We start from the raw sequence: 27465 nt of genomic DNA on the forward strand, positions 1-27465 counted from the left end.
AAGGGGATATCACCACCGACCCCACAGAAATACAAACTACCATCAGAGAATACTATAAACACCTCTACGCAAATAAACTGGAAAACCTAGAAGAAATGGATAATTTCCTGGACACTTACACTCTTCCAAGACTAAACCAGGAAGAAGTTGAATCCCTGAATAGACCAATAGTAGGCTCTGAAATTGAGGCAATAATTAATAGCCTACCAACCAAAAAAAGTCCAGGACCAGATGGATTCACAGCTGAATTCTACCAGAGGTATAAGGAGGAGTTGGTACCATTCCTTCTGAAACTATTCCAATCAATAGAAAAAGAGGGAATCCTCCCTAACTCATTTTATGAGGCCAACATCATCTTGATACCAAAGCCTGGCAGAGACACAACAAAAAAAGAGAATTTTAGACCAATATCCCTGATGAACATCGATGCAAAAATCCTCAATAAAATACTGGCAAACCGGATTCAACAACACATCAAAAAGCTTATCCACCATGATCAAGTGGGCTTCATCTCTGGGATGCAAGGCTGGTTCAACATTCGCAAATCAATAAACATAATCCAGCATATAAACAGAACCAAAGACAAGAACCACATAATTATTTCAATAGATGCAGAAAAGGCTTTTGACAAAATTCAACAGCCCTTCATGCTAAAAACTCTCAATAAATTCGGTATTGATGGAACGTACCTCAAAATAATAAGAGCTATTTATGACAAACCCACGGCCAATATCATACTGAATGGGCAAAAACTGGAAAAATTCCCTTTGAAAACTGGCACAAGACAGGGATGCCCTCTCTCACCACTCCTATTCAACATAGTGTTGGAAGTTCTGGCTAGGGCAATTAGGCAAGAGAAAGAAATCAGGGGTATTCAGTTAGGAAAAGAAGAAGTCAAATTGTCCCTGTTTGCAGATGACATGATTGTATATTTAGAAAACCCCATTGTCTCAGCCCAAAATCTCCTTAAGCTGATAAGCAACTTCAGCAAAGTCTCAGGGTACAAAATTAATGTGCAAAAATCACAAGCATTCTTCTACACCAATAACAGACAAACAGAGAGCCAAATCAGGAATGAACTTCCATTCACAATTGCTTCAAAGAGAATAAAATACCTAGGAATCCAACTTACAAGGGATGTAAAGGACCTCTTCAAGGAGAACTACAAACCACTGCTCAGTGAAATAAAAGAGGACACAAACAAATGGAAGAACATACCATGCTCATGGATAGGAAGAATCAATATCGTGAAAATGGCCATACTGCCCAAGGTAATTTATAGATTCAATGCCATCCCCATCAAGCTACCAATGAGTTTCTTCACAGAATTGGAAAAAACTGCTTTAAAGTTCATATGGAACCAAAAAAGAGCCCGCATCTCCAAGACACTCCTAAGTCAAAAGAACAAAGCTGGAGGCATCACGCTACCTGACTTCAAACTATACTACAAGGCTACAGTAACCAAAACAGCATGGTACTGGTACCAAAACAGAGATATAGACCAATGGAACAGAACAGAGTCCTCAGAAATAATACCACACATCTACAGCCATCTGATCTTTGACAAACCTGAGAGAAACAAGAAATGGGGAAAGGATTCCCTATTTAATAAATGGTGCTGGGAAAATTGGCTAGCCATAAGTAGAAAGCTGAAACTGGATCCTTTCCTTACTCCTTATACGAAAATTAATTCAAGATGGATTAGAGACTTAAATGTTAGACCTAATACCATAAAAATCCTAGAGGAAAACCTAGGTAGTACCATTCAGGACATAGGCATGGGCAAAGACTTCATGTCTAAAACACCAAAAGCAACGGCAGCAAAAGCTAAAATTGACAAATGGGATCTAATTAAACTAAAGAGCTTCTGCACAGCAAAAGAAACTACCATCAGAGTGAACAGGCAACCTACAGAATGGGAGAAAATTTTTGCAATCTACTCATCTGACAAAGGGCTAATATCCAGAACCTACAAAGAACTCAAACAAATTTACAAGAAAAAAACAAACAACCCCATCAAAAAGTGGGCAAAGGATATGAACAGACACTTCTCAAAAGAAGACATTCATACAGCCAACAGACATATGAAAAAATGCTCATCATCACTGGCCATCAGAGAAATGCAAATCAAAACCACAATGAGATACCATCTCACACCAGTTAGAATGGCAATCATTAAAAAGTCAGGAAACAACAGGTGCTGGAGAGGATGTGGAGAAATAGGAACACTTTTACACTGTTGGTGGGATTGTAAACTAGTTCAACCATTATGGAAAACAGTATGGCGATTCCTCAAGGATCTAGAACTAGATGTACCATATGACCCAGCCATCCCATTACTGGGGATATACCCAAAGGATTATAAATCATGCTGCTATAAAGACACATGCACACGTATGTTTATTGCAGCACTATTCACAATAGCAAAGACTTGGAATCAACCCAAATGTCCATCAGTGACAGATTGGATTAAGAAAATGTGGCACATATACACCATGGAATACTATGCAGCCATAAAAAAGGATGAGTTTGCGTCCTTTGTAGGGACATGGATGCAGCTGGAAACCATCATTCTTAGCAAACTATCACAAGAACAGAAAACCAAACACCGCATGTTCTCACTCATAGGTGGGAACTGAACAATGAGATCACTTGGACTCAGGAAGGGGAACATCACACACCGGGGCCTATCATGGGGAGGGGGAGGGGGGAGGGATTGCATTGGGAGTTATACCTGATGTAAATGACGAGTTGATGGGTGCAGTAGACCAACATGGCACAAGTACACATATGTAACAAACCTGCACGTTATGCACATGTACCCTACAACTTAAAGTATAATAATAATAAATAAATTAAAAAAAAAAAAAAAAGAAAAGGACTAGCAAATTAAAAAAAAAAAAAAAATTTGACATTAAATATTTAACCATTAAACATCTAAATATTTTAAATCTAAAATCTAGCTAAATTATTAAATAAATTATGTTTAGTCTTCTAACTCAAAAAACCTACCTTTACATAATAACAAAACTTTAAAATATGTGTACAGCTATGGTTTTCATACAACTACAAGTTTAAAAAATGTTGAAGATGACTACATTTAATTATTACATCATGTGTTAATGTTCCCTAGTTCGCTGGTAATGTTTTGATGTATACTCAAATACAGATAAATATAATTCATAAGTTACTACATATTATTAGATAGTTTTTTAAAAATTTCACTTGAAGAAAAATACTGATTTTTATCATTATAATCATGGCATAACATAGTATTTGTTCTATTAATGGGAATGATTGAAATAATTAAAAACAATGTATTTTCAAAAGTATAAAAAATTGATTATATTTTATCAAATGTTATCTGTCAAATTTTTAAACTAAAATTATTTTCATGTTTCCAGTTATTTTTATAAAACATTCTAAGTCAACTATCAAAATAATAAAAATATATGCTAAAATTAATGAATATTAAAATTCATCTTAACATCTAATATTTATATTGAATTTTTGAAAATTTAATTAAATCCTTACTTTTCAATGAAACCACTACTCTCAATTCTTTCATTCAATGCTCATCTCATTGCCAATGTGAACAAAAAGGTATTACGCTTTACCTAAATTACCTCTATATCTACATATATACAAGTTTCAAAGTAAATATGAGTGATTTCTTACTGTAAAAATTATTTAGCCATCACATGCAACTGTTGCAAATGTCACATTATTTTATTAAAACCTCCAGAACCAAGAGTTTGAACAGGAAAATAAACAAAATAAGGGACTGTCAATACTACTGAGAAATAATACTTCATTATACTGCAAAGCCTATGGCAGTCACAGTAACTGTAAGGAACTTCATTTGATGAATCAATTAATGTGTCTTTTTTCCCAATGAGAAAAGACATTTCTGCCTCTCTGCTATAAAGCAGTGTAAATTTCTCATATTGATGAAGGCATAATCTTCAAACCTTCACCACATTTTGAAAATGTCTCCTATGATTTCTACAACCTAAGTCTAAAGAGATAGAGCTTCTCCTTGGGGCCCAAATAGAGTGAGCCACAATAATAGATGTTTAAGACTATAGGTCATGTTGTGCCATTGCTGAATGGCAGCTCTCAGATGTCCAAAGTATTCTTTTTTTGATCTTGTTTTTGTATGTTTTCTATATTTGTGTATGTTTGTACTACACAGAAATATCTAACTTGCTGGCCCAAGGAAGGAGGCTCTACTGTCCAGGTGTAGAATTTAGGTGTCATAGCTTATTTTCAATGTCAAAGGAATATTTGTTGAAGAAGCCAATTCCAAAAACTTGGATGTCTCTCCATGTTGTTTCAAGTTTAACCTAATCAGGACTTCCATACATGATTTACTTTTGTTTGGCAATGATATACAGTATCTCTAACCCTGTCTGTGCTTAGCTAACCTACAAGTGTAAATCAGCTGTACAGCAGAGTGTCCACTGGGTCCCATCCAACACTGGACAATCAAACTATAATGTACTCATGATATAAAAAAAAAGAAAGAAAGAAATCAGCTCATTGCTGCATCTATGCAATTTTATTTTTCATTATACCAAGACTACTCATCAATATAAAAACAATAAAAGGGATTCCAGAAATGGGAATTACCCTGAAGGTTTTACAAGAAATTGGTTACAAATAAAAATAAAATACAGCAAAGACACTCATTCTTTATTCCAAGAATGAAGAGATTCATATGTACCAAAGGAAAACAAATGTGTGTCAAATTGCTACTTAATCCTTGTCAAGGCAGAATTCAATCAGGGCAAGGTGCCTGATCAAATTGCCATGATGATCTATTGAACTTATCTATACATATGGCAATTCCCACAACAGAAATAAAAATAGGCTATCAATATATGTAAGAGTATATGAATGCTGAATGGGAAAAGCAAGTTACAAAACTGTCTATTCTGTTTCAGTCTAGATTATAGAAATGTAACACAGAAAGTCTTATGTAGATAAAGACTGTTAAAAGGTTGTATATATTTTAATATACAAACATGCACAACTGTGCTTGAGTATGTTTGGCTAAGTATACTAGAAACCTTATATAAACAATCTGGATTGTATTCAAGTAACAGTGAAAATAATTAAACAGATAACAGCACTGATTAAAAAGAAAATACCATAATAAGTAAATATATGAAGTTTGGAAATAGAAAGATTAGTAACATAATTACATTGTTCAATATCTGAAAAAGTGTGGCCATGAATATGAAAGAACTCTTCATTTATAAAGTTAAAATAAGAGCAATAAATTAAATTACAAGTGTTCCCTAAGTAACAAAAATATTTCTTAGAAGTTAGAAAAGTAGGAAATAGAGTGAAAGGAAAAAGAAATCTTTTGTGGAATGAGTCAGTGACAATTAGGGCCCTATATACACCACCACCAGTTCAGAGCACCAAAATATTTCTGCCAAATGTTTCCAAATTTGAATTTCAAGAAACCAGAAGGAGCATGAGTCACTGTGATGCCCTGCTCCAGTATTCTTCATGTTTGAAGTACTATAAGACCCAGTTTGCTAAACTCAGCGAACGAAAAACATCTAGTTTCTTATAAGCATTTTCTAGTGAGAAGAGGGAGTTGTAATTGTTTGACTTCTATGTTATCAGTATCATTTGCACCTATGCGAGAGATCTCATCCATAATAGAGGCACTTCAAATTCATAATAATAATAATAAATGGAGTTTGTTTTCTAATTAAATGAGAATGTTACAAAAGACTGTCACTCCCACCTTAATGATAAAAGCAACAAAAATCCAGATAAGATGCAAAAAATATAGTTCTTAAAACTAACCAAAGCATTAAAGAAATAATGAGACCTAAACAAAGTGTTAATCAGGAAGTGTCAGGTCCTTCATAGAAGAGAAGGGACACAGGCCTGCTGAGGAAGAAATATGCCATTAGAGTGAGATGAGGGAAGAAAAAATATGTTAGATATCAGACACAGATTTTATGAATTGTTAACAGCCATATGTAGCTTAGCATGGTAGACTTGAATTTAGAAGAAACCCACCCACAAACCAAATCTGCACCCATCTGTCAACTGTTGCTCTTGAGTATTCACCGAATGTAGGGAGTAATACACCAAAACTAGGGAGGATATCAAAGAAAGAGAGCTAAGAGATAGACCCATTGAAATGTCCATGGCCTCTGTCAAGTGCAAATCTCCTTCAGAGGAGGTTGTGTTAGGCAGGTATATTAGTCCTTTTTCATGCTGCTGATAAAGACTGGGCAATTTACAAAAAAAAGAGATTTAACAGACTTACAGTTCCACATGGCTTGGGAGGCCTCACAATCATGGCAGAAGATATGGAGGAGCAAGTCACATCTTACATGGATGGTAGCAGGCAAAGAGAGGGCTTGTGCAGGAAAACTCCCATTTTTAAAACCATCAGATCTTGTGAGATTTATTCTCAATCATAAGAGCACCACAGGAAAGATGTGCCCCCAGGACACAGGCATCTCCCACCAGGTCCCCCCCATAACAGATGGGAATTATGGGACCTACAAGATGAGATTTAGGTGGGGACACAGAGCCAAACCATATTGTTCTGTCCCTGGCCTATCCCAAATCTCATGTCTTCTCATTTCAAAACCAATCATGCCTTCCCAACAGTCCCCCAAAGTCTCAACTCATTTCAGCATTAACTCAAAAGCCTACAGTCCAAAGTCTTGCATTTGGTAAAGATAGCCATTCCAAATGGGAGAAGTTGGGAAAAACGTAGGGGCTAGTCAAATCTTAAAGTCAAATCTTGACAGCCCCAGCAGGGCAGTCAAATCTTAAAGCTCCAGAATGATCTCCTTTGACTCCGTGTTTCACATCCAGGTCATGCTGATGCAAGAGGTGCATTCCCATGGCCTTGGGTAGCTCCACCCCTGTGGCTTTGCAGAGTATAGCCTCCCTCCTGGCTGCTTTCACAGGCTGGCATTGAATGTCTGTGGCTTTTCCAGGTGCATGGTGCAAGCTGTCAGTGGATTTACCATTCTCGGGTCTAGAGGATGGTGGCCTTCTTCTCACAGCTCCACTAGGCAGTGCCCCAGTAGGAACTCTGTGTGGGTGCTCCAACCCCACATTGCCCTTCCACACTGCCCTGGAAGAGTTTAACCTTGAAGGCCCTGCCCCTGCAGCAAACTTTCACCTGGGCATCCAGGCATTTCCATACATCTTCTGAAATCTAATCAGAAGTTCCCAAACCCCAATTCTTGACTTCTGCACACTCACAGACTCAACACCACTTGGGAGCTGCCAAGACTTGGGGCTTGCACCCTCTGAAGCTATGACCCAAGCTCTACATTGGCCCCTTTCGGCCATGGCTGGAGCAGCTGGGTCACAGGGCACCAAGTCTCTAGTCTGCATATAGCATGGGACCCTGGGCCCACCCCACGAAACCACTTTTTCCTCCTAGGTCTCCAGGCCTGTGGTGGGAGGGGCTGCGGTGAAGACCTCTGACATGCCCTGTAAACATTTTCCCCATTGTCTTGGAGATTAACATTTGGCTCCTCATTAGTTGTGCAAATTTCTGCAGCCGGCTTGAATTCTCCTCAGAAAATGAGATTTTCTTTTCTATCGCATTGTCAGGCTGCAAATTTTACAAACTTTTATGCTCTGCTTCCCTTTTAAAACTGAATGCCTTTAACAGCACCCAAGTCACCTCTTGAATGCCATGCTGCTTAGGAATTTTTTCCGCTAGATACCCTAAATCATTTCTCTTAAATTCAAATTTCCACAGATCTCTAGGGCAGGGGCAAAATGACACCAGTCTCTTTGCTAAAACTTAACAAGAGCTACCTTTGCTCCAGTTCCCAACAAGTTCCTTCTTTCTATCTGAGATCACCTCAGTCTGAATTTCATTGTCTATATCATTATCAGCATTTTGGTCAAAGTCATTCAACAAGTCTCTAGGGAGTTCCAATCTTTCCCACATTTTCCTGTCTCCTTCTGAGCCCTCCAAATTGTTTCAACCTCTGCCTGTTACCCAGTTCAAAAGTCACTTTTGCATTTTCAGGTATCTTTTCAGCAGTCCCACTCTAGTGGTACCAATTTGCTATATTAGTTCATTTTCATCCTGCTGATAAAGATACACCTGAGACTGGGCAATTTACAAAAATAGGAGGTTTAATGGACTTATAGGTCCACACAGCTGAGGAGGCCTCACAATCACAGCAGAAGACACATCTTACATGAAAGAGAGAGCTTGTGCAGGGAAACTCCCATTTTTAAAACCATCAGATCTCATGAGACTTATTCACTATGAAGAGAACACTACAGTAAAGACTCCCCCCATTACTCAACTATCTCCCACTGGGTCCCTCTCACAACATGTGGGAATTATGGGAACTACAAGATGAGGTTTTGGTGGGGACATAGAGCCAAACCATATCAGCAGGGAAGCAAATGCAGATAAATACATCATCTAAGGAAGGTTAGAGGGGTTGAAGAGATCACACACAGACACACACACACACACACACACACACACACACACACACACCCCATTACAATTTGGCTCTCAATTACTAAAGACAGAAGGCTAATTAGGAAAGCTAAAGTTAAATCTCTTCATAGTGTTCTCTATCTTTATAGAGTATAGAGCCATAGCCCTACAAAGACTGGGAAACAGATGACAGGTCTGAAAGAGACCTTCTAAGGTGCAGAAAGCACTGGGCATGTCTAAAAGGCAAAACAATGCTTCAGGACCCAGAAAACTGACAAACAGGCTGTAAACTAGAGACATATCCCACAGCTGCAAAAGCTGGTGGTTCAGCTTTGAAGTATAGGCAGATCTCTTGAGTATTGGTAGTGCTCTGATCCTAAGTCCTTCAGAAGGAATAGTTCTGATTCAATTCTCCAAACATTTGAAGATAGCAGAAAACTAAAGTAAGCTAATGTTGAAATAAAGCACTAACCCAAATCAACTACAGTATATTGACCCAACTTTTGCTCTCATGGCCTGATTAAAACTGTACCTGCCCCTACTTAGAAGCAAATATTACTTCCTTCAGTTTCTACTATCCTTTTTTTTACAAAACGTTTCACAAAAAAAATGAAAGATTACAAGCAAGCAAAATGCAAAATATATGAACAATGAACAAGGGAGAAAATAGTCAATAGAAGCAAATCTAGAGATAGCACAAATGTTGGAATTATCAAACAGAGAAGTTAAAATAACCACGATAAAAATATTAAAGAATAAAGTAAAAATGGTGCATATGAAGTAGGAAGCTTGGAAATTTCAACAAACACATGATAACTGCATAAAGATCTAAATAGAAATGTTGCATATATGGGAGGCCGATGTGGGTAGATCACCTGAGGTCAGGAGTTACAGACCAGCCTTGGCAACATGGTAAAAATCCAAAATTAGCCAGGCATGGTGGCAGGTGCCTATAATCCCAGCTACTCAGGAGGCTGAGGCAGAAGAATCACCTGAACTCAGGAGATGGAGGTTGTGGTGAGCCGAGATTATGCCACTGCATTCCAGCCTCAGCAACAAGAGTGAAACTCCATCTCTGAAAAAAAAAAAAAAAAGAAAGAAATGTTGCATGTAAAATTTATTGATTGAAAATTATAAATTCGTTGAATGAACTTATAGCAGACTGGAAAAAGCAGAAGACAGTATCAGTGAATGTGAGGGCTGATCAATAAAATGAAAAGTATTCAAACAAAACAAAGAGGAAAAGAAACAAGTAATATTAGAAATTAAAAAGAAAAAAAAGTCTGACCAGAGAAAGTAAATAGGTGTAATTATTTAAAAATTAGTGTGTGTATAGGTATAATATCTGTATAATAATTTCTGAATTTATTTAAAGCAATATAAAAATGAACTGTACAAAACAAAATATAAATAATGTTTTGTGGAGTTGTAAAATACTAGCAGAAAAAATAGAAAACAACAAGAGCACACAGAGCAGAATGAAGATAAAGGAAATTATATTGATGCAAGGTACATGAAGAAATATATTATTAATGTGTGCTACCTTAATAATACTTAGTGTTATATCTAGAACCAGTATCTAAAATAATATGAAAAGTTATAGCTGACAATACATGCATGAGATAAAATGTAATCCTAAAAATGTATGCAATACACTCAAGATAATAAACAAGAAAAGAGGGAGAAAAATCAAGATGAGAAATGTAACATCAATAATTGCATTACATACAACAAAATAAATACTTCTAATAAAGAATGTCAGGTTAGATTTCAAAAATCCAAGATGAAACTGTATTATGTTTATAGGAAATGAGTTGAAAACAGAGACATGAGTAAACTGAAAGAGAAAAGATGTGAAAAATACCATGATAACACTAAGCATAAGAAAATTGAAGTAGCTATACTAATATAACTAGAGTTTGAGAAAAAGTGTCAAGACTTTTTTTATAATGGTAAATTTTATAATGGGAAAATCATCAATTTTAACATGAAATAACAAGGATAAATATATATGCAACTAATAACAAGCTTTGAAATATGTGAATCAAAAATTATTAGAACTAAAGACAAAAACACAAAAATGTGTGATCATCATTGGAGATTTTGAAGACGCCTTGTCAATAATTGATTTTTTAAATACAAAAGAATGAGTGAAGATATGTATGATTTGAACAACATTAATAACCAGCTAAATCTAACTGATATTTATAGAACATCACACCCAATCACTGTAAATTATGCATTCTTTTTAAGTGCATATGGGACATTCATCTAGATCAGCATTTTTCAAGTAGAGGCAATTTTGCCTCCCTGAAAACATTTGGTAACGTCTCAAGACATTTTTTGATTATCACAACTGTAGGGGAGAAACTGAGATCTAGCAGAGACTCTGCTAACCATCCTAAAATATACAGAATAACTCCCACAACAAAGTAATATCCAGTCAAATATGTTATGCGAAGTTTGAGAAACCATGACCTACATAGACCAAGTCTCAATAAATACCAAAGAATGTAAATCAGAGTATACACTCTAGACATAATAATATTAAAATTGAAGTAATGTTATGTAGAAAATCCTCAAGTTTTTGGAAACAAACCAAAATACTTCAAATAATCATGAGTCAAAGAAGAAATCAAAGGTAAATTTCAAAAAACATTTGAACTGAATGATAAGGAAAACAAAGTATAAAATATGTGGAATATAGATAAAGCAGTTATTACAGAGAAGCTTATAGCTTTAAATGAAGAAAGGCAAGTAAAATCAATGTTCCAATTTCTCCACTTAGGAAACCAGAAAAACAGTAAACAAATGAAAACCAAAGTAAGTAAATGAACTAAAAATAATAAAAATAGGGGCAGAAATAGATACAATACAAAACAGAAATATTAGAGAAAAATGAACAAATAAGTTAGTTCTTAGGAAAATTTCATAAACATCAACAATGAAGAGAGGAAGCATTACTGTAGATTCTTATAGACAATAATAAAGATAATATGGGAGTATTATGAACTACTTCATGCCAATTAATGCCAAAATTTAATAAATTTCCACTGTTTTCATCATGTCTACTTTCTTTTTCACCATATATTTGGTAATGACTCTTTGCGAAACATGCTAACACAATTCTGATTTAGGTATCATTTTCTGTTTATTTCTTCCTCATAACTCAGAAGATAAAAGGAGAAAATATAAGAAATTAACATTTAATAAGTCTCTGAACTTTCAGTGTATGTCTGTAAGAGTATCCACTGCATTTACCTTAACTCATAGAGATGCCTCCCTGTTTTTCTCATGAGCTGTTATTCTTGGAACTCTACATGCATGTGTGGAATAATTATTTTTGTAGAATTTTTTCTCTAATATCCATAATTAGAGTTCAATAATATTTGCCAAGTAATGTAGTTTTTGGTTGCATCCTCAATAACTCTATCTCTGGGGAAAAAAAAAATATTTAAAAGGTGAAGTTAAACTTTGGTATATCACACCTGTTCTTTAAGGTTAATCTTTCAAACTTTTGAGACCTACTTCACACACACACAAAAAAGACAAAGGAATGCTAAAGGGCAATTATATTGTCCCTTAATATATATTGACTTAAAGAAAACATATTTTTTTCTCATGCATCCGTAAGTATAGGTAATCCAGTGCTAGCAGGACAACTCAATGATGTTAGGGCTTTTTCTTTCATTTTATTTTGCAACCTCTGTATTTTGGTCCTTGGGTGCGTTGTTAAAGATGGCTTCCCACCACATCCACACTCCAGCCTCAGGGAAAACGAAAAGAAAGTAAAGGGAAAGAGGTGGGTGGGATTTCTTTTTATTCTATCACTTCTGCCCACATCACATGTGAAGAACCTAGTAATGTTGTCATCCCTAGCTGCAAGAGAAGTTGCAAATGTGTCTAGCCAAAACTTGTTACTCTAGAAAGAGGTAATGGCATGGAGATGGAAGGGCTGGAAGAGCTGCTGCTTGTATCACAGCAAATCTACAAAGCGAATTAGATTAGGGTTCTGTACAAAAATGGAGAATAAAGTGAATTCCCTATAATGAATAGCAAAACGAGAAAGCTGAAATATTTTACTGAAAAGGAAAACGCAAATTATAATATACACATTTAAAATTTACATTTCATTGACTCTAGAAATCTATTAATTAGATGATGCACTATTACCTTATAGCCACTAAGAAAAAAAATTTTCCTAATTAAACTATGGCATATGCTTTCCTATTATTTAGAATTTTTATTTTATACTCATTGCAATAACTCTTCTAGATTATTTATGTATGCATTTTAGCACATATCACATTGCTCTCTTTCCTTTCAATGTATACAATAACTGTATTATTGTTGAATCATAATGTACCCTTCCTGATATTTTAAATGGCAATTAAACTCAATGTATGTAGTACTGGCAATGTGCATCATTCCATTGAATTGATGATATTACGAGCAGCTATGGTCAAGTTTTCACATGAGCAGTCAGTAACCCCAGACCATTACCACTGCTTGGCCAACAGTGATTATAAGATGCATTCCAAACTCAGAGATGTTCAAATGTTAAAAACAATAAGCACATCTTCAAATGAATGAAATGGAAGAATTATAATACACTATACGTACCCTCCCATCTTCTCTCTCCCCACCTCCATTCATTTTTGTTAGCTTGTTTCTTTCTGAGCAGCACAGAAAAGTGATCATGCCACCTTCCTTTAAAGAGTTGAAATTCACTTTTGCTTTGCAATGAATATCTACATAATTGTGAATTTATATATGCTGATCCTTGTTTCTATTTCTAGATGTCATCTATAAGCATACCAAGGAAGATAAATAATATAGTAACAAAATGGAAGGTAAATAATAATACCCATGACAGTACAAATATAATAATGTGGTAATCAGTATTTGAGTATTAGAGGTGACAAGGAGAGATTACATAAGGCCACTAAATCCAGCAACTTACATCGTGAAAATGCAAGTAATGTTGTCCAACATTGACACATCAATGGAATAGAGGCTTAATACATTAAATGAATTTTAAATTTAATTAAGAGAACTAAAAGCAATAGCATGACTAGAAGAGACATGGGGACAGGGAAGAGGGGGAAGAAAAAGTGTAGAAAAGATTATATTTTTAAATATTCTTTTTCATCCTTTTTTAAGACTGATTATTTTTAAGAATCACTTATTGTTTGCTCATTTTATATGCAATTTTTTATTTCTTTAGAAATTCCACAGATGCTTAACTTGCACACTTTTCCAGATAATTCCAATAACTAAAGTCCTTAGTGATCTCTCTCCATTACTCTCTGTGGTTGCCTGTTTCCTTTGTTGTTATTGTTTTTATTTTAATTATGTGCTCAAATATTTTATCTAATTTTTTCAGAGGAAGAGCCTAAAAGCCCAAATTGGGTATACTTTTCAGGGGCATTACTGACCTTGAACCTCTCTAACCCTACATAAGAAACTCTTCTTAGCTGCTTCTTACATTGCAGTAAACCCCAGGCTTGGACTCTTGTTCCCAGGAATTAGCTGTCGTTTATCCTAGGGTAAACTTTCTGCCTACAGGCTTTAGTTTATTTTATCCCTGGAATTGCGTCTTATTTTCCATGACTCCAGTGATTCTAATAAACTAAAAAGTATACTTTAGCTTAAATTTTGTTATATTATAGTAGGAGCATCCTTTATAGTATTCAGTCAGTTGTCCTGGTGGAGGTAGAAGAATATGCAATACTATAATAATGTATTAGTGGTCTATTGCTGTCCAACAACTTATTCCAAACCTCAATGACTTAAAACAACAAACATTTATTAGCTCATAGTTTCTATGGGGGTCAAGCATCCTGGAATGTCTTAGCTGGGTGCCTCTGGCCCAGGGTCTCTCACAAGACTTCAGTCAAGGTGTTGGCTGGAAATTGGATCATTTCATGTCTGGATTTAGGGATGGTACACTGCCAAGCTCACTCACTCATTGAAGTCTTTTTTTAAACTATTCACCAGAGTCATAAATTCCCTGTCACATGGACTTCACAAAATGTACTAGCTTCCCTGAGAACAAAACAGCAATAGAGCAAGAGAGGATGAGATGAAAGCCACAATCTTTTGTAACTTGATCTCAGAAGTGACACCCCATTACTTTTACCATAGTTTATTCATTGGGAAAGAGTCTGCAAATCAATCCTACCCTCAAGGGAAACAGCTTACAGAAGGGCTACAAGGCAGGTATTATTGGGGACCATCTTATAAGCTGTCTACCACAAGGGCGAAAATAAATAATTTTTAAGGGAATAAGTTTAGTATTTAAACAAATCACTTTCCACTATTATAGATATACTTTCTTTGAGTCTTTATTATTATTTTACTCAATTAAGCATATTTAGGAAGTATTTCTACGTTATACTTTTTACCTTAACATCTAAATAAATAAATATATACTCTCACTGGCTTTGTTCATACGTTTATCTTCTAACATAGCCACTGCAGTTTTCTCAGAACTGGTCTTCAGTGAATCTCATCTATCTAGTTTATCTTGTATACATTTTACATTATCTTTCCTTCATAAACAATGTGTTGATCATACAATTCCCCGGCCATAAAGCTTTCTTTGGCTCCTTATTTCTAACTTCTCCTTTATTTCCCCAAGCCATTCTACTTGACCAACCTAGCGGGTATGTGTTTCCCTAGAGAGCAATTTCTGCTTAAACAAGTCTGATTCTTGTTACTTTTTGGCCTTTACTCTGATTATTTTCATGCTTCTTTGGCTTTCCCTATGTCTAACTTCCTAAAAAATACTTTCATAATCCCTCAGAGTCTAGTTCCAGGATCATGTCTTCTTCCTAGGCCTACTTCCTAGCTAATAGGGTAATGTTTTATTACCTGTAATTTTCATTCGACAGTTAATCACACACTATTTTGTGACAGCTCTTATATGAATGTAGCCTTCAACTCTCACTAATATTTGATATAAATGTAATGTTTCTTCAGTTACATTATTAGTACCTCAAAAGCAGAAAATGGTTTTCCAGAATATTCAATCGCTCACCATGCACCTAGCATATAGATGCCACTCAGAAAACTATCTGAAAGATTGACTTCCAGAGAACTAAAATCAGAAGTTTTACCTTTAAATCCACACCTACAACCTTCTGAGGTCTAACTTAATCTATCAATGAATCTTTTCATATATTCCAAGGAAATAAAACTTTTTAGTAAGTAATCAAATATTAGCAAAATTTATATCACAACTAAAACACCAATGAAAATCTTCAATGAATAAATATTAATGATAACTATTGGGCAAAATATTTGAGTAGATATTTCTCAAAAGAAAACACAAATGGCAAACAGGCATATGAAAAGATGCTCACCATCACTGATCATCAGAGAAATGCAAATCAAAACTACAATCATCTCATCCAAGTTAAAACGGCTTATATCCAAAAGACAAGCAATAACACAGGCAAGGATGTGGAGAAAAGGGAACCCTCGTACACTGTTGGTGGGAATGTAAATTGGTACATCCAATATGGAAAACAGTTTCAAGGGTGGTCAAAAAATTAAAATTTGAGCTATCATGTGATCCAGCAATCTCACTGCTATATATACACACAAGAGAAAGAAAATCAATATATCAAAAAGATACCTGCACTCCCGTATTTGTTGCAGCACTATTCTCAGTAGTGAAGATTTGCAAGCAAGCTAAACGTCCATCAACAGATGAATGAACAAAGAAAATGTGGTACATATACACAACAAAGTACTATTCAGCCATAAAAAGAATGAGATCCTGTCATTTGCAGCAACATGGATGAAACTGGAGATCATTATATTAAGTGAAATAAGCCAGGCACAGAAAGACAAATATCACATGTTCTCACTTATTTGTGAGATCTAGACATCAAAACAACTGAACTCTTGGAGACAGAGAGTAGAAGGATAGTTATCCGCATAGGAAGGCTGGGAGGGATAGTGAAGTTGTTGGGGAGAGCTGGGGATGGTTAACAGGTACAAAATAATTAGTTACAAAGAATGAATAAAATCTAGTGTTTGATAGCACAACAGGGTGACTATAGTCAGTACTAATTTAATTGTACATTTTAAAATGGCTTAAAAAATATAATTGGATTGTGTGTAACGCAGAGGATAAATACTTGTGGGGATGGCTACCCCATTTTCCATGGACAGATTATTATGTATCGCATGTCTGAATCAAAATGTCTCATGTACCTCATAAATATACACACCTATTATGTACCAATGGAAATTAAAAATTTTTAAAAATGATAACTGTGTTGCAAAGTTGACATGGAATTAGAAAGAAGCTTTATGAAAATCAAATTTAATGACCAATCTTTGTGATCTTAGTTTTCGTAGCTGTGAATGTCTAAATATCTAAGCGCAGACATTCCTAAAGATATGAGGGAACAAATGAGATGGCTACTCATAAAGGATGAGGAATATAAGTAGGAAAATAACCATAAAGTATACTAAATATTTAAGAATATTAAAAATGGAAACTATAATTTAATCCTGTTTTCACTCATGAAGCAAAGTTCAGGGGAAAAGGTTGGCAGTCAACTTCTCTTTGCTGCACAGGAAGCCAGGGTTACAGGCAGTGGATGGTTGCATGTTACCTTGTTGGAGGATAACACAGTAAAAGGCAATAGAAAAGAAAATAATAGGTTAGCCATACTTCAACTTTAAAGATTCCTTTTGAAGAGATCTTCATGGGAAATCCAGAAACCTTTCAATCTTATTTTGTTACAAATTATGCTTGAACAAGTCACAGCAGGACACCCAGGATCTCAAGTACTTTAAGAAAACAGAGGAACATCACAACGAGGAAAACTGAAGATTTCTCTTTTCAAACACAATCTAGTTTCGAAACAACGCTAAATCTTACTAGGTTACAATGTGTTAGGTGAGGTGTCCAAGGGCAGAGAATGACTCAGTGGCAAAGCTAAGAATAAAACATGGGCTTTACACCCTAGAAAACTTTTATTTAGAATAAAAACTTCAAACCTATGTGTAACTGGAAATGTTCTTATGAATTTCCAAGTGTTTCACTGAAAATTTCCCTTCTCTTCTTTTCTCTCCTCTCTTCCTCTCTTTTCAAATTTAAAATAAGCATTTGCAAAAATGGTATGCTGAGTAAAATGCCATTAACCCCACGATATACTTAAATAAAGAGAGCTGAAAGAAGAAGAAGAAATAACAATAGGAAAGAAGAATTAAATGAAATTAACATTTGTATTTTACGCTACAGGAAGGGATTTATCTTAGAGGACCTTGTAATGTAGTACAAAATGTAGAATTTCTAAGATTAGAAAATATGAGTTCAAATCCCTGTACTGTCCTATGAGATCTGGGAAAGTGACTTCTTTTAAACTTCAAGGTCCTTATCTGTAATTTAGATTATTGTGTAGCCCAAAACAGATGTTATATCTCTAAACTTCAAAGTCTACATAATTATTAAGTCATGTCCGGCCCCCAAGACTTTACATTATTTTATCCTAATGTATGAGAGGATAGGGGCTAGCTCTAGGCAAAACTGTAGAATAGCCCAAATTAAATCTCATTACTCCTCCATTTTCCAGGTTTCTCCCTTGTCATTATTTCTTATGCGTATTTGCCAATATCTCCTCCCTCTACAACAGATGCAAATTTCCTTTCCCTTTCTACCACCTTCTTCCTTTTCCACATCCAAGCAAGATGAGGAGGTGTCCATAACTGCATATGTGTTCCCCTGTAGAGACATATAAGAATGAAAGTTTATAGAAGAACTTAATCCTCCTCTCTTCTGGTAGCATTTTGTCAATGAGCTCCAAAAGACATTCCCTCAGAATGCCCTAGAAAGTTTACTACTATGATACAGATTATGAATCATATAAAACAGAACAGAAGACACATCACAGCAGAACAGGAGATATTTTGGGAACGTCAAAATTTTTGCAGCACCACTCACGGAATAAGACACCAACTACTAGCATATGCCCTACGTCTACTTTCTATTTTATTTTTTTAACTCCTTAAAAATAATTTCCGGTCACATGGTTATATTTGTAAAGCTCTGACTGACCTTAAAGGAGTTCAACATTAGAACCATGAAGGCATTTCTGACACAATGTTGCCCAACATGGGAAGTAGCCATTTTTAAATATGGACCTTCAAGTGGCATTCAATAGCAATTTGAATTAAAATATAATTCAGCTAGATTTACATTTATGGGTTGAATGACTGGCAAGCTATATTTCACTTTTTTGTCCTACAAACATTCTAAATGTGTGAAAACAATGTTTTCTGCAATATGAAGGAAAAACTAAGTGGAAATGTCAAAAGTAGCCCATTATAATATGAGTGGCTTGTCCTAGTGATGCTCTCAGATTTAAGCAATGTAGATCCTCTACTTTTAAAAACTAACAGTTGATATAAATTAGTTCAACCATTGTGGAAGACACTGTGGCAATTTCTCAAGGATCTAAAACAAGGAGTACCATTTGACCCAGCAATGCCATTACTGGGTATATATCCAAAGGATTATAAATCATTCTGCTATAAAGACACATGCACACGTATGTTTATTGCAGCACTATTCACAATAGCAAAGACTTGGAACGAACTCAAATGCCCATCAACGTTAGACTGGATAAAGAAAATATGGCACATATACACCATAAAATACTATGCTGCCATAAAAAAGAATGCATTCATCTCTTTGCAGGGACATAGATGAAGCTGGAAATCATCACTCTCAGCAAACTAACACAGGAACAGAAAAACAAACACCACATGTTCTTACTCATAAGTGGGAGTTGAACAATGAGAATATATGGGCACAGGGAGGGGAACATCACACACCCGGGTCTGTCAGTAGGTGGGGGGCAAGGGGAAGGATAGCATTAGGAGAAATACCTAATGTAGATGACGGGTTGATGGGTGCAGCAAACCACCATGGCACATGTATACCTATTTAACAAACCTGCATGTTCTGCACATGTATCCCAGAACTTAAAGTATAATAAAAACATTAACAGTTGAAATGTATTTTAATAGTAATTATACACCCCAACTAAGACTTCTGTACTGTTCCTGTACAAGAAATTTAATAGTAACCTGGAATATGCATAATTGTGACTTTAGTGAAACTGTTTCAGAGGTGGATTGCTATCAATGTATTTTAATATTGTCAGTATGCTTGTTTTTTATTTTTCATGTGCCATATGTAACCCTATGTTTGTCCAACTCCATATGTCCCAATAAATATTTATGCTCACAACTATAATCTGTAGATGATAAAATTCAAGTTATATATGAATTATAATTTGTTTGCTGACTTTCAATATTTATTTTGTATAAACTTTAAAACTCCATTTCCCATTTCTTGAAATATGCACCCCTTTGTTATGAAAATGCTATAACTGTATCCTCCTAAAAGATGTTTATGTGTAATAAATTCCCTTGAACATTACAGGAATTTTCATTTTCATGCAAGGGTCCACCATTTATCTACAGTCATGTAATGTTTCAAACATGATGAATTGTCATAATTTATAACTAGCTTATTCCTAGTTTTACAAATTTCTTAAGAAAGTCTTGGCAAACACCTGTCTTTGCAAACCACAATTCCTATGTGACTGTTTTAAGACATGAAGGTCCTCTTCTCCACGTGCCTCAATTCCCTCAGCCCTCAATCCTTTGTTCTCAGTTCTCCATGTCTTTTAGTCCTCTGTCCTCATTTGAGGATGTGAAGTTCCTCTTCCCTGTGTCCCCTCAAATCTGCCTGTCTGAGCAGAAACACTTTGGCATTTGTCACACTGTCTGCCACACCCCAGCATTAGATAAATTTCACTGCCTGTGTTCTTATCCCCTACATCAGCGCTTCTGGGCCCTAATGGAAAAAATCACACAACTGCTTGGATTGATTTCAATTCCAGTTTATGGCATCCACATTTACTGGGCACTCACAAATGCCTGGCAAACTTCCTGTGTTTCTCTAGGCAGCCCTCTCTCCCAGTCTCAAATTGGCAATTTCAAATGTTCTCCCTTTCCTCACACCTCCCACTCCATCTCCTAATCTGTCATTCTCAACACTAGGCCTCTCCTATTCAGAGAGAGAGAGAGAGAGAAAGCCTTAAACTGCACTCTTTTTCCTGAGAGGTGCTGGCCCCACCTTTGTCTGGGACCACAGCTCTGCCTTCTTCAGAGGACTTGCTCTCATACTCATGCCCTTCCTTTTCTGCTTCTTTAACACTCCTCTTCCGCTTACTGTTTTCTTCCCACTGGCACTTACCCTATGCAAGTCTTACTGATACTAAAATGAATGTTCTTGACCTTTCCTGTACCAGTTACTTCCACTTACTCTCCTCCCACACATTTGTCAATTTCTTGCATCTCACACCATGCCCAGACTACTATAACTATCTGTATCCAGCCACCAAGATCTCCTTTTATTGAATCCAATAAAATGCCTCTTAATTCTACTCTTGATCTTTCGAGTCCACATGATACCTTTGATTTGTCTCTCTTCTTTGTTAAAATTCTCCCTCCTGGTGTCTTCTATGACACTATGCTCTCCTGATTTTTTTCCCTCAGCGTTCCATGCTCTTTCTTGGTCTCCAATCAAGTGGCTCTGCTTATTCTTTTAAGGCAGACAGGGCAGAAGCTCCACTCAGCGTGCGTGATGATTTAATTCACGTCCAAGACTGGCTTACCACTTATATGCTGATAACCTCCAGAATTATAGCCTAGATGTCTCTGCTGAAACTCAGACCCATATATACAACTGCTCATGAGATTTTTTAACTGAGGCATGTAATAAAGTCCTAAAATTCATATGGTGAAAGCATAACTCATCAGGTACTCATCTGGCCTGTTGCAAACCCATCTATTCTCTCATGGTTCTCTGTGAATTTCTCTGGCTTGGTAAATTACATCCCAAATTCTCCCAGTTTTTCAAGATGCAAATATGTACATGTGTATGTACAAACTGGGATCTATAGTATAGAGATATTATTTTTCTAACATCATTTTACATTAAACAAAACATTGTATAATTTTTCTTCTCAGTAAACCATGAATCTGTCCATTTCTCTCTCTGCCCACTACTGCTTGCCAAATTCATGCGACCATAATCACTCTCCTAGATTACTGGTACGGCTTTTAAGTTTGTCTCCCCGCCTCCAATGTGGCCCTCCTTCCATACTGAACACTTGAGCCAGAGTGATCTTTTTGTTTGTTTGTTTGTTTTGAGATGGAGTCTTGCACTTTTGCCCAATCTGGTGTGCAGTGGCGCAATCTCGGCTCACTGCAACCTCCGCCACCCAGGTTCAATCTATTCTCCTGCCACTGCTAGGATTACAGGCTCCTGCCCCCACGCCTGGCTAATTTTTGTATTTTTAGTAGAGACGGTGTTTCACAATATTGGCCAGGCTGGTCTTGAACACCTGACCTCGTGATCCACCTGCCTCAGCCACCCAAAGTGCTGAAATTATAGCCGTGAGCCAGCCCACCCGGCTCAGAGTGATCATTTTAAAACACAAATCTTTGTAAGCACTCCAATATCTTCCTATCATACTCAGGAATTTCTAACCTCCTGAGCATGACATTCAATTCCATCACAGTCTGTTTCCCCTGCATCTCATCCCTTGCCACTGCTGGCTTTTTTTGCCCACTCTACCAGTCAGTTGAACTTCTTGAAATCCCCTGCAAGTGCTGTGTTCTCTTTCTTCTCAAGCCTTAGCACATGTTGATAACTCTATCTAGAATGCTAGTGTCTGCCTACTCAGCCTGCACTCTTCCTCTGTGTAATTCTCCTACTATTTCCCTAGCCTTAATTCAGAGTTTGCCACCACAGGAGACCTTTCTGCTGCATCCCCCGCCATAGGTTAGTTGCTCTCAACAGTAGTCCTTCAGTGCCCTGTGCTTTACCTCTAAATTAACATATATACTGCATCATGAGTTTGTATTAAGTTGAATTTTTTTTCCTTTCACTAGCACCATGACAAGGCTGAGGTAAGTGCTAAGTAAACAGTTTTGAATGAATGAAAACGCAGTCATCCCACAAACAGGTACTTGTTATCCAAGAGTTTATACATTATGCATGGTTCATTTTCAAAGAAATGTGGAAGAGAAGGAAAAATGTGTGTCCTCAGACAAATGAGTATATTCATTCGAAATGAGAGAATAAAAATATGTGATAATCTCTCAGCATATGGGGCAGACGAGGTGTATATGGACCTTGGATGTGCATTACCCAGGCAAGTAAGTTGTACTTTTGTACCCAGGCAAGTCAAGACTTTAGGCATCTCTTGCTTGCCATCAGTAATAAGGCCCACTGGACCCATGGGTTGACAAGGGAAATGTCAGCAGTTGCAATACACCAGTATATGGCTTATGTTATCTAGTTCATAGGCTTTATCTACCAAATGATGCATGACCATCATTTTTTCTAGCAGCTGAAGATTAAAACATACTGAGAACAGCACCCTAATTAAATGTTACACTTATTGCTTACTAAAACTTTAAAATTCTTCTATTAATTTTATTTCTCCATTTTAATACACAAACTACAAAGTAATTCAACTCAACTCCTAAGCCAGACACAATTTTAGCATTTTTCTGTCTTAAGTAAAAAGTCTCAGAGGCTTCTCGTTCATCTTTTTATTCTTCTGGTAACCTACCTTTTATATCTAAAACTCTATATAGCATCTTCAGGTCTATTCAAGGATTCACCTGATGACTTCTTATGTCATTATTAAAATGTCACACAAGTTTTTTAACCATAAAAGTGATATTGCAACCTGTGCAAAAAAAGAAAAACTAACAACACTTTTTTATCCCATGCTGCATGGGTGGCAAATTACCCAGCCTCTGTCTTTATGAACTGATGTTCTATTTTTCACTAAGATGCCCTACTTGTTCAGCTCAACCTGTTGAGATAGAATAGGTTATCTACTGTTATTTAGGGTTGCCACATAAAATACAGGATACTAAGTTAAATATGAATTTCAGGTAAATAATGTATAGTTTTAATATAAATTTATCTCCAATATTGCTTGGGACATACTTGTACTACAGAGTATTCATTGTTTATCTAAAATTCAAATTTAAATGGTCATTCTATAATTTTATGTGTTAAATCTGGCAATCCTATCTGTGTGGGTGATTGTCAGGAAGTATCATCTCAAAAATCACTTTCTACTTTCTAACCAGCCACATCCTACCCACTCCCACCCCTGTTTCATCTTTACCTGAAAAGCCCTGCTATGCAAGCTACCATTCAGAGACACAACAAGAAAGTGCTTAGCTATCCAAGTTCAAGCTCAGCTTCCTCATTTTCTATTGAGAGAACAAAGGTTCAGATTTCAGTGGCTTGAACAAGACCACACAGTGATGGGATAGTGAAACTGGGAAGGGTGCCACTTTTGCTATTGTTGTTGCTGCTGTTAGCTACAAGTCCAGCATTCTATCCACTACCTGCAGGTTGTAGACAGTGAAAAACAATGTCATTATTTTTTTTCAATATGCCATTGACAAAATGCAGCTAAGCTTGGTTGGGTAGGAGATGGTTATTGATCCTTCCTCAGAAGTCATATTAACGTCTACTTAATTGAATGCATGCAATACAATGTGAAGCAAATGAATGGCTAACCCAGGAATAAGGATATGGGCATGGATCTGCAGCAAGAGGATATGAAAAGGAGAGTTAGTAGCTGAAGATGTCCACATATCCATGGAAACAGAAAAGCCCCTGGAGACCCAAATGAGTTCCTCTCAGTACTATATGGAAGTCTATATCCCAGTGATAGGCTATGTGTGGCACACCTGATACTCATCAATGTAAAGACTTATCCAAAAACAATCAATATAAAGTAATACACATACATCTGAACACATTAAACCTATTTACGCTTGAAGACAACTGTTTTTGTGGGGTCAAAATCTGAAGCTGTTCTCCCCAAGAGCTCTCACACCACTCCTCTGGCATGGCAAAAGTAAAACGTCTATCTATATGACATCTGCTATGTTTTCATAATGTTCAATATAATTTTAATACTGTAAAATCACAAGCATGAGATTCTCAAGATCACACTCTGTGATTATTAATTTTATGTGTCAACTTGACTGGGACATGGAATGCACAGATATTTGGTTAAACATTATTCTGGGTGTGTGTGTGAAGATGTTTCTGGATAAGATTAACATTTGAACCAGTAGACTGATTAAAGTAGATTGCCCTGCCAAAGGTGGGCTGGCCTTATTCAATCTGTTGAAGGCCTGAATAGAAACAAACAAACAAAAAATTCTGAGAAAGAAAGAATTTCCTCTCTGCTTGCCTGGCTTTGAGCATCAGTTTTCTACTGCCTTTAGATCGGAACTGAAATATATGCCGTTGGCTTTCCTGGTTCTCATGCTTTCAAACTGCAGATCTTAGCCTCCATAGCTACATAAGCCAATTTCTTATAATAAATGTATCTATTTCTATCTATCTATTGTTCTGATCTCTACATCTAGCCTTTGGTTGGTTCTGTTTATCTGGAGAACACTGTTGAATACAACCTCCCTTGCCTTTCAGCTCCTGAAGGATTCAGTCATCAAATAAATGAATGAAGTTTATACTCTGAATGGAGCAAGGCCTCAGCGTGTATGACGATCAGGATCTGTCTGTTGTCTGTCCTGTGAGTGAGCTTAAAACAGGTAAACAGGTGGCTTTTCTGAGACATAAAGTAAAAAATTAGCAGATAGCCATGTGCTTAGGAACAAAGAAGGAATACTAGGTCTACATTGTGCTGGTGACTACAGCTGATGTGATATAAGCAGGCACGTGAGAAAGGTGGTATCCATAACCAGAGGAACCTAGAGACTATGCCAACTTTAGAATCTGATTTGGAACTAAATGGCTAACCAAAAGAGGATTCAGTGCACTTATAAATATAATTCGTAAAAATTAAAGACAAGCAGAAATAGATTAGGGGCAGTGGATAGAGACATCTAAGACTGCAGCCAGAGATTTCTGCAAAGATGGATACATATGATGTGCTGGAACCAGCTCTTACTAATTTCTGAGAGCTGATTGTGTACCTCTCTTCCCAACTCCATCCACAGTGACCTCATGTTGGTAACTTGAAAGTGAAAATGACCAGAGTAGGAGTATTTATACATGGAAGTTCGCAAGGCTACATATCAGTATTATTTTTTGTTTTTGAGAGCTAGTTTACAAACACAGCACTGTTCACTGCCTAAAATCCAGTGAAGGAAACATGACAGGGGACAGTACAGGACCAACAGGCCAGGCCTAGGATGCTTTCAAAGAAGGTGTACATGTAGATACGTTCCTTGGAGCAGGAGAGGCAGACTCAGAAGTAGAATTGTAAAGAGCGATCTGACATGATTTCCCCAGACCTAGGAGCCCTACCTATCCCAATCTAATTCAGAATAGATATCCAGGAAGTTTATCTCAAATTACTTTGAGGCAGAGGAAAGGGAGGAAGTGTGACCTTTAGGTAATATTCAGAAATCAATGCTAAAACATGTCCATTTTTATTTTTATTTTGTTTGCTTTCCGAATTTTCTTTTGAAAAATTCAAATCCTGTATTTGCTGTTCCAGGAAATATTATTTCAAAAGCTTAACCAGCATAGCCCCAAATGAGGTTGCCAGAGCTAGTGGAGGAAAAAACAAGCAAAAAGAATGTAAAGTTAAACTCAGCTCGCTTCTAAATAGAAACTAATACCTATTTGACAAAATACAGCTATACCTGAAATTTGCAAAATTGCATCCAGGTGCTCTATGGAATGCTCACACACTAGTGAAGATCCCAAATGTAATAATGAAGGCTTCAGACTGCATCCTCAGGGATAGCCCCTGAATTTGTTCAATAATATCAGAATTGCCCGTTAATTTGCTTTTTCTGTAACTCTAAGACAAGAGCAAACCTTGAACAATCCGTGTTTGCATGAGTAAGAAAATAATTGCTTTAGCACTTTAGCAGGAGGTAATCACCTAAGCTTATTCCAAAGAAAAGGAAATTTCTTGCATTTTCTGTACCAGTTTTGCCAGTCCTGATAAAGAACTCTGATTATGAAATTGCTCTGTAAGTGCAAGACAGAGCATTCAGCTCTTTGGCTTAGATAAAAAACCATTTCATTTACTATTCCAAATGTAACAGCCATTTACAGGATATGTAAAAGAATGTTTAGGGATAACATCAGAAATAAGTATGTATATATTTGTGTGTGTGTTGATTTTTCTACTTTGAGCTTATGTAAAAGCCTTCTTTGATATTTCTTTAAAAAATTCACACTGAAGTCACAATTCAAGAGAACACTCATTTTAAAAGTATGTATAGATAAACTGTTTTAGAGAAGAAAATCATATTAGTCATCAATTAATTCAAAGCCTAAATGCTACAGATGAAGAAACAGCCGGTTTGCTCATGGAAGAGCTCAACTCTAATCTTCTGGCTCTGAATGCAGTGTTCTTTCTAGTACTATGATACATTTCTTCCCTGAAAAGAAATGGCAACCTAAAACCTATTGACTGAGGTGTGTAAAACACTAAACTATAGAGATATTTAAAAATTCAGGTGAAGTGGGAGCAAAGCAGGTTAACTGAAAGCCAAACACGATGATACCTGGATAATCCTGTCTCTTATTTTCAGCAACCTAAGAGAACCTCAGCTGGTCATCTCAATTAGGGTCACCTGCAGAAACCTCTATTCCTTCCCCTACATTCATGCTGAGTAACTTTGACTAAGTCATCACAGCTGGCAAATACAATGCAGGGCAGTTTCTAAAATCCCTTCTTCCTATAAAATGTGCATTTCTAACCCCATGGTCACTTTCCCATTTATCCATTTGAGTATTTTACTATTCAGTGGCTCACCAGGTAACTCTGTTACCTGTGTTTAAAATGCTAGGGAGTCTGTACTGTATTTGCCTGGCATTTGTAATAAAATGTCTTACTCTTTTTTTGGTGCATGAGAGGTATTTATACACACCA

Source organism: Theropithecus gelada, chromosome 2 (genome assembly GCF_003255815.1).
Source record: "Theropithecus gelada isolate Dixy chromosome 2, Tgel_1.0, whole genome shotgun sequence".
Lineage (NCBI taxonomy): Eukaryota > Metazoa > Chordata > Mammalia > Primates > Cercopithecidae > Theropithecus > Theropithecus gelada.